Source organism: Takifugu flavidus, chromosome 5 (genome assembly GCF_003711565.1).
Source record: "Takifugu flavidus isolate HTHZ2018 chromosome 5, ASM371156v2, whole genome shotgun sequence".
NCBI classification, from domain to species: Eukaryota; Metazoa; Chordata; class Actinopteri; order Tetraodontiformes; family Tetraodontidae; genus Takifugu; species Takifugu flavidus.
The window spans coordinates 9,066,208-9,075,158 of record NC_079524.1 but is presented as its reverse complement, the minus strand read 5'-3'; the positions used below and the strand labels follow the sequence as shown (position 1 = coordinate 9,075,158).

Here is an 8,951-nt window from a genome sequence, read left to right as displayed (position 1 = left end):
GTTCATATTTGTGGTCTCTAATTAACCAAACTGCTTGCGTGTGCCTATTGAATTCATTAGGCTGAAAACTTTATTCAATACCAATGAAAGGAAATCTCTATCTGGTGAAAAGCAAAGCCTGGACGGAGCGAACACTGCATTTGTTTGGACTTCCACGCATGAAATAATTACAAGTGAAGGCCAATCAATCTTTACCGTGGCACCAGTCTGTGTGTGGTAACAGTGAGAAACACAAGCATTCCTAAATACTCACGCCTGTGCTTCCTCACCCTCCCGGCAGAGGAGGAGGAGCTGTGCTGTAGGTTTAATGAGTCGTGTCTAAGGTGTAAATAAAACGCTGCCTATCTCAGACGGTGGTCACGCTGCTGCGCCCGCACGGCTCCATTTAATCCTCGCACTCGCCTCTCCTCGCTCTTATAGCCGCTTATCATGTCATGGAGCTGATACTCTTCTCCCATCATCCATCACCAGAGCCCCGTCGCCTCCGTGGCAGAGGTGTTGCCGCTCCTTTCTCGTTGCTTTCTTGGGTTAAAGTGCACCTGCGTTTAATTCTGAAGGTCTGGGAGGTCATCGCAGCTCCGCTCACCTGTAGACCTGCAGGCGCTCGATGTGATAGCTGGGGCAACAGTCGCGGGGCTTCATCTGTCCCCTTAAAAGGTAGAAAACTTTTAAGGTTCAATTTTCAAGGGTCTAAAGGCAGCTTGAACTTTAGATCCAAATGTAACTGGTGGGAAGAACTTCAGCTTGCATTAGGGTGGATACCAGGAAGGAAACCAGGAAATAGGACTTCCACTTCAACCAACAAAGCTTTTAGCGCAACTAGCAACCATGTTAGCATGAGTTAGCTGGCCTTAATTAGTTTAATTAACAATTAATAGCTAAATGAATCTCTCCCAGTTAATAGCATTGCTAATTACCTTGTTTTTCCAGCTGCTCAGCTCCTCCAGGACACTGACTTGTGATCTGAAACAGGAAATTTATGCACAAACTCTTTCCCAAGAAAAACACAAGTTCTAACCCACTTCGCTTTGGATAATATATTTATTTCTTCCCAGAGAATTTCTCAGTATGGTCCTGTGACCTGACCTAGATCAGGTGTCCTATTTTGGTCGGCGTCTTGCATACAGAAGTAGAGATGATCTTGTGTGTTGGATCCTGGGGGAAATCAGGTAGTGTTCTCTTCAAAAGCAGCCAGTAGACGGGACACGCCCGCCAGGAGTCCGAAGCCCTAACGCTGCCGTGCCTTTTTACAGTGAGCAGACCCGGACCGCCGGTCATCTCTGACTCACCAAGATTAATAGCTCGGCTCACAGGTTGGGTTCCTATTACGTAGCTTATCCGTCGCCACCTCGTTATGGGTACATCCTTCACTGTCAGGATCGGTAGAAAACAGCCACATAGCCATCCCTCTGCAGGCCTGAGCCCAATATGGACCGTGTGACACGTGCTTGAGATCAGGAGATGATCACCCCAGTCGATCACGGTCAAAAGACCGAGCTCACTTTCAAAGTAGGAACTGTAATAATAAAGTCTTATTATACCATAATTTGATTATACAATGAAATAAGTGTCGGCCGCCAGTTTTGATGGATGGATGATTGTAACAATATCATAACGCGTCGATTGCACGTGTGCATGCACACATTTGTGCACGCAGACATGTCTCCCCATGTGATTGCCTCCATGGTGTGTCACGTATGCAAAACAGGGAACGTTATATTGATATCCCAGTTTTTTGTTTTCACCCACAAGCCTCTGCGTCGCCTTTCTTTTGCCCCCTTAATAATTCATAGTAAATTCTACATGCTGAATGGTACGTTATTGTGTTTTTGTGGGGCCATTTATCTTCATAGTGACTAATTTGCCCTATGTTGTAATGGTGCTGGGGTCTTTGTGGGTGTAATGGGAGTCAATGACATTTTCTGGAGATGTAATATGCTTTTATATTATTCCTGCGCACGCGAGAAATACAAATGCACAAGGAATCAGAGAGAGAGAGAGAGAGGGAAAGAGAGCCCAGAATCATGTGCTTTGCAGAAAACTCCAAAGCAGCCACTCCATTCAGCCCATCCATCCCGCAGTTTATCTGTAAGCTACATGTAAGCTGTTATTTATGACGAGACTCCAGAGAATTATGCGATCTAAGTAGCTCCTCTCTTATTATTGCGGTAATGCGCATTAAGGCATTAGAGCGAGCTCCCCCGGTGGGTTCGCTCATCCATATGCATGAGGGTGGCAGGAGCCAAAGTTTGCTGTGTCATCCCTCTTTTACTCCTCGGAGAGATCAGATGGGATGTAATAAACATCTGCGATGGGCCGTCGGAGCATCATGAGCAGTCTCCAGGCAAATGTGCACGACTTAGACCGACAAACAGATAAACTGTCTTCTGCTTTATGAGGATTTATGGTTTTCATTGTTCAAAACTATATTGATGGCGTCAACATTTGTGCTCCGAATGACAAGGCAGACGAGCAAACTCCAAAACAAACAGGTGTCAGAAAGAAATGCGACGCCAGCCAAACAAACCGTTACAATAAGTACCCGGAACGCTTGACAATTTATGGCATCGACTGTTCTCGCAGCTGAAGGGCATTTTTCTTCTCCTCATAGGAAGGCACCGACACACCCGGAGGGATGAGCGATGGAGAGATTACCGCCACCCTCATCTGTCCTGCTGACATGGATCGCCTCATCTTAATGTTCCTCTCTCAGCAGGTATTGTCTCTTCGCGGCGTTTTTTTGGACGCCCCCCTCCCCAATAAAGAGCGACACAGACGCAGAGGCAGTGTTTACGAGAGAAGCTCACCCTTGTTTGGCAGCTTGAAGTCATTCGTCAGCGACCACCATTAGCTCTTGGTAACCAGTGAAGCGCTGCGGTTTCAAACGCAGAAGGTTAATGCTGAAACCAGCAGCAACCGGTGATTCAGCAGAGGAGGAAACCCTCCAGACACGCATCTGCCAGACTCGTTAGTCATTCTCCCTCAGGCGGCGCGGACGTCTGTTATCGCAACCGTCCCCTCGCCGTCTAGGGGTGAACGCCACCGTTGAGAGGTGGCGGTATCGGCGTCAGGCTACAGGCCGAAATGAATATGTTGACTAGGAAAGCTGCGCCCCCCCCCCTCACTGGGGGCCGATCTCTCTCTGTGAGCTTAGCGCTCGCAGACAAACAGGGTGGTGTTTAAAGGCACAACTCATCGGATGAGTCAGCGTCCTGTTCGCTGGAGTTGTTGTTGGAGCCACGGCGGAGTTTTACCCCGAGTCCCACCGCGGCTCATTAGCTGCTGCCACTTCAGCACCGGTCGCCCTGTTAATCACCTCGGCCGATCACCTCCGCGCAATCGCTTCAAATTTAAATGGAGACGGCTGAAACATGCTGCTCGATGCAGCTTTCATGATCCGTAACAGACGGACGGCGTGACTGCAAAACACATGGCGGCAGTATGAAGCACGACCACTCGACTTCCTCGAGCGATATAGCTGATACAGCTGAGGCGCAAACAAGCTTTTTCTAGTTTAGAATACTAATTTCAGTCATTAAGAATACGATATTTACACAAGGGTTAACACGGGTCCCCCTCCATTTGAAACGCTAGCTTAGCCCAGAACAAACAGGCTAAAATCTAAACTTTACATCACCATTACCCGTTCTTTTCACTGTTTAGTCCCCAAACTTTGAAATACAAAACCTTTTTTTAGAATGTCTCTGCAATGACAAACCCCTAGACGGGAATAAAAAACATTTTGTTTCCGGACAGCGGCAGGACCCTCTCAGACTTGTTTAAATAATGAAATTTCATTTGTAATTTCCCATGAAAGACATTGAAAGTATAAGCAGAGTAACAAATGACCTCTTCTAAAACAAGAAAGCCGTGGTCCTCATTTGGTCTGGAGTCCTGAGTACTACACTTACTAAAGAAAAACTTGCAGAAATGAAAGCGATTGAATCCAGGACGGTACAAATCCAGTTTCACAAAGCAGAAAGAGGCCTTTGCTCTTTGTTCAAGGTACAAGGTTGCCAATTTGAAAGGAAATGTCATCCCTTTGGTTCGTGAAATGATTTGAAAACATGTTTTCAGTGTATTCGTGGGTCGTGTCTACATGTACACAGAAAAACAACTGTTTTTAATGCTTTTTCACCTTTTTCAGGACCCTGAAAATGTTGAGCAAAGTTCAGAGCTTTTTAATGGAGTTGGTGCAAATATGTTTCATATGGATGATTCCGAGCAGACGAAGAGTTGCTAAACTACCCAACTGAGGACTTGGATGTTTTTTTCCTCCTGTCACATTTTTAATGGCTCGTTTGTACACTAAGACATTAACCTGACCTGAGTAATGATCTTTAAAACTGTGTTTGCTCTGATATTTCATGTCTGCAGGCTTCACAGGCAGCAGCTTTCTCTCCCTGTGTGTGTTACCTCATTTACTCCCACCTTGATCCATTTCAAATTTTCATTATTAAAAAAACAGTCAGGCTCATATCTGGAGGCATAAATAATTCCAGTAACTGGGCCACTTGAGCATAAAAGACCAAAACCAGGCAGGAGGTCAGAATGGTTCGAATATCTCAATGTTTAAACTTGTCAAATGAGACACGCAGGGGTGTTTAAAACTGCCTTTTCAATGTTATTATTTATGAAGCGATGGTTTACATTCTCTATAATTTTGTTCCCCTATTGAAAATCATAATCAGCGCTGACATTCGTTCAGAAGTGGCGCAAGAACTGATTTAATGCGTCAGTTTTCCACCAAAAGTGCTCAGACTTCTGAGAAATGGCCAGCACGCAAACAAACAAAGCAAAAGATGCAAGAAACCAGAAAAAAGCATTGTAATAACCGCTAACATTTTCTGTTTTCGGCCGATAAAATGACTTTGCCCCCCCACCCCCACCGCTTCGCCGACTCCTCCGACTTTTGTTTTCAAAGCTGATTTGCCCACCGCATCTAAATTGAATTTGTTCTGTTTATCAAACCTTTCCAGGAGCGCGCTTTTATCTGTTTAGGTAAACACCCTTGGTAGTGCTGTACGTTCTGCCGCGTCACGTTCAAGGGCGGCCCGCTCCTCTGTGAGCAGCGCTGACCTCAGAGCAAATGCAGATGAGTGGGTGGACGCTGCCAAAATGGAGACCTTTGGTGCCCCCGGCTTCGACCTGAGGCATTTTCTGTATATACAGTGACTTATTTTAACCCCTCGAGGATGGAAGGACATTATTCTCTGCCCAAAGATCTGTCTCCCATCAGCTGTCCGTCAGTCAGGTGGGTTCAGTCAGGGGCTCACGGGTCAGGCTGACCTTGACCAAAAAAAGAGGAGCTGGCCTTTTTAACACCGCTGCATACCAATGTCCTTCTGTGGCTCTGAAATCCGAGTCGGCTGGGAGGGGTTTGGAATACTGATGGTGTTTATGGCATCTGGGAACTTCTGATAGAGCAGCTCAGTGATCGTGGGAGAGGATTAGCAACACCGTCCAAATGCAAGTCAATACAATCCCTTTTTTCCTTCATATGGTGGATGGAATCTGTTTTTTTTTTACAGTTCTCGTTAATTTGAATTGAATTCAAACAATTCTAGATCTTACTTTTGTTCCCTCAGACAACTGAGTCTCCCCGAACAGCTATAATCTAATTTGATCTTTAATATCCTGTGGAGAGTATTTAAATTCTCTGATGGGAACTGGTTTGGGAAATCTATTGACCCTCTTGAGTTGAGTTATTTTAAATGAATCTGGTCCACCAAATTATCAGAATCCCCATGAAAGCGAACCACTTTAAAATGTGAATAATCCAAACCAGAGCCGGATTTACCAGCACGTTACTCATGCAAATTATGGTCTTTAATAGTGAAATAAAGCTTCATTTATTGGACGACAGACCACATCTTAATGAGCTAAAAATGATTTAGAATTAATGCAAAAAAGGAAAATCCCATACAACATACATGGACATGTATTTATTCATATTTGTAGTAACATTGATCTCCCTCCACTGGTGTTAGAATGTTGCTTCATATTGAACCTGAGATTTAAAAACTCAAATAAAATGAATGTAATTTCAGTCGGACGTCAACTCCAAAACCAGTGCAGAACTATCTCAATCAGGAAACAGGTCAGGTCCGGTCAGGGAGGAGAGGTCCCACTGGGAGAAACCATCAAGGACAAACAGGGGGAGACGCCATCCAACCAGAGCCCCGCCAACGTAAATGTCAAGTTTCCGAGCTAAATTCCAAATACAGCCAGAGATAAATGTTACTCCGAGCTGCAGCGGCCCCTCCCAACCAACAGAAATGGTTGAGAACCAATAATCAATTCCTGCACTGTGTCTTCTCACCACTAGATGTAGCTAAATCTCACACACTGCGCTCGTTCTCTGTGTGAGCATGAAATCGTTTGATTTCTGGAAGTTTTAATTATTTATCTTTTATTTAACATTCCAGTTCATTTCCCTCCCATAACAAATGTCTGTTGCCCTTTTGAAACCAGTCTGTGAGATGAAGTTTCTCCAGTTTCACTCACCGGGCTGCTGAGTGACGCCCTGACCAGGGAGACGGGGATAAATTGCTCTTACAGCTGGAACATATCGAAAAGAGAGACGGGAGAGTTGAATTACTTAATCCCGGGCTACTCTAAAGAAAGGAGGAGAAGAAGACGAGTGGAAAATGTGCCTAGTGAGGCGTAAAATGAGCAATTACAATGGGTGTCATCAGTAATGCCTGTTTCACTGCAGATATAGAGGGTTAATGTCCAGCAGTGAGACTGCAATTCAGCTAGCTCACCTGCATTTGATCAGCTGGTCAGGGAAGCTAGGCAAACACACACACACACACACACACACACACACATGCAGACACCCTGTGGAGCGATAAGCTAAAATGGCTGGGAATGCTTTCAGACGCACCCTTTTATTCTAACCCACTGAAACTGACCTTGGAAGTGAGAGAACAAATATGAAACAACAGTGTTGGCATCCTCTAACTCCCCCCACTTTCAGAGTGCAACAAGTATGAAATAACTTCACAGCTGCCGAGGGAAAAAGAAAAATCATTGAGACGTTTGGAAATAGAATAGATACAGTTTATTTGCCATTTTCCAAGATTGCACAACGAAATTCCGAGGCCTGGTGCCTCTGTACCTTTTCTAATTGAAATATTTAGCCTGTCTTCTCTTCCCCCGTCACAGTTACAGCTCTTTTTTTTCTCATGTCTGTTTTCGTCATCGCCATCGTGTCTGGAAAACGCGGCCCTGTCGAAACAGACCAGCTCATTTAGTTTGATTATTCTGCAGCCCTCATAAAAAATAACCATCTGTCCTTTGCTTTCCGCAGGAAATGCTTTTTAAAATCCCAACGCTTCCATTCATCGCCGTGATGTCACATCTATCACCACGTGGACGGGAATACAGATGAGGTGGATGCGCTCCGTGGCGTGCTGTAAATAATTTACTGTTTTCCTTTATTGGAAACAGAGACGTCGTTGTTATTCTCTGCTACAGGACTCCCCTTGGCCAAGGTCTGCAAGCACATTTATCCAGGCTGCACCACGCGGGGGAAGTTAAATCTCGTTTTTTTGTCCTATTTATCCGTATATTTCTAAATTTATATCGCTTTACCATCCTATCGATACAGCGGGTCCTCCTGCCGCTGTGCAGCACCGCAGAGCCGTGCGGTGACAGGCTGCATGTATCAGGAGGCATTAGCTTGTTTCCCATTAGCTTGTCCTGCTCTGTTGTGATGCGGTAACGTTTATTGCCTGTTATCTCATTGCGGCTATATGATCTTATAATGTATAGTGTTAATGTGCGGCATTCATCTAGAGGTTGCAAAATCTGCCTCTGGCCCGACTGTCGCCAGCCCTACGACCTCGGCAAGTTGAAGCATTTTGCTGCAAGATGAATCCAGAAACTCCCGTGTGTTGCATGTACCCGCCGATTTATGGCCCAGCGTAGCATTAATCCCAGTGCAGCGGTACAGTGACAGCACTGATTATGAAAGCTTTAATTACCGGAGTGACAGCTTTACAACTCCCCTCTCTCTGCAGCCGGAAACTTGCCAGCGAGTCATAATCCTGCTGGAAGGGTGTCGCGGCTGAGGCGCCCGCGTTACTTTTGCGACGTACGTTTCAACAAAGCTAACCCAGCAAGGCCGCTTGTTTTCCCACTTCCGGAGCTCAACTAATCAGAGTTCGGTTCAGATTGGGAGTCGCAGCGGCAAGAGGGTAATACGCGGGAATATTTGGTTTAGCATCACTCCGGTCGGCCTCGTGAAAGTTATTAACTCTTTTTTTTTTTTTTTTTTTAAAGCTGACAGCTTAATTACTGGAAAAATAACCAGGATGAATGAAATTCAACAAGTCTGGAGAAACGTGATGACCAGAGACTGGTTGTTTTTACAGCCAGCCATTTTCTGGCAGTTTCACCCATGAAAACGTAATAATTACAAATCACGTTGTAATAACACATCGGCGTTGTTTATTACTGCTTGTCACAATGAACCTCTGACGCTTTCATGTGAGTTGAAAATTGCACCTAATCAAACCTTATTTGGTACGACCTCGTGACCTTAAGCACTTGTTTTTATGTCCTTCTTCCTATTTTTTACTACTTCTAGACCAGGGGTGTCCAAACCCAGTCCTTGAGGACCCTGGTCCAGCCAGGTTTTGTGTCCCACCAGGCAGAAAATACTTTCAGCAAAAGCAGTGTTACCGGTGAAAATGTGGTCTACCGGTGGCACGGAAAACCCGGAGGGATTGTTGTGATCCAGACTACACTACAGAATGGGATTGCCTGCTGATTTTGTGATTTTAGTTCAGGCCTCTTTGGTTCGTTCCCTTGAGATTGAGGAGTCTGCAGAAACAATTCAATGGTTTCCTGCTCCTCTGCACAAGAAGTTCCTACTGAGTTCGGACTGACAAGGCTGAATTAAAATCACGAGGAGGACAGAGATTCCATGTAGAATCCTGTTT

General features: G+C 45.2%; 1 long non-coding RNA gene across 1 annotated transcript; it reads left to right on the top strand.

The window, feature by feature from the left end:
• Nucleotides 1–526: 526 nt before the first annotated feature.
• Nucleotides 527–7,578, top strand: LOC130526400 (uncharacterized). The gene is made up of 3 exons (XR_008950725.1): nucleotides 527–657; nucleotides 2,612–2,716; nucleotides 7,316–7,578. It is a non-coding gene; the product is annotated as an uncharacterized LOC130526400 (long non-coding RNA).
• Nucleotides 7,579–8,951: the final 1,373 nt, after the last annotated feature.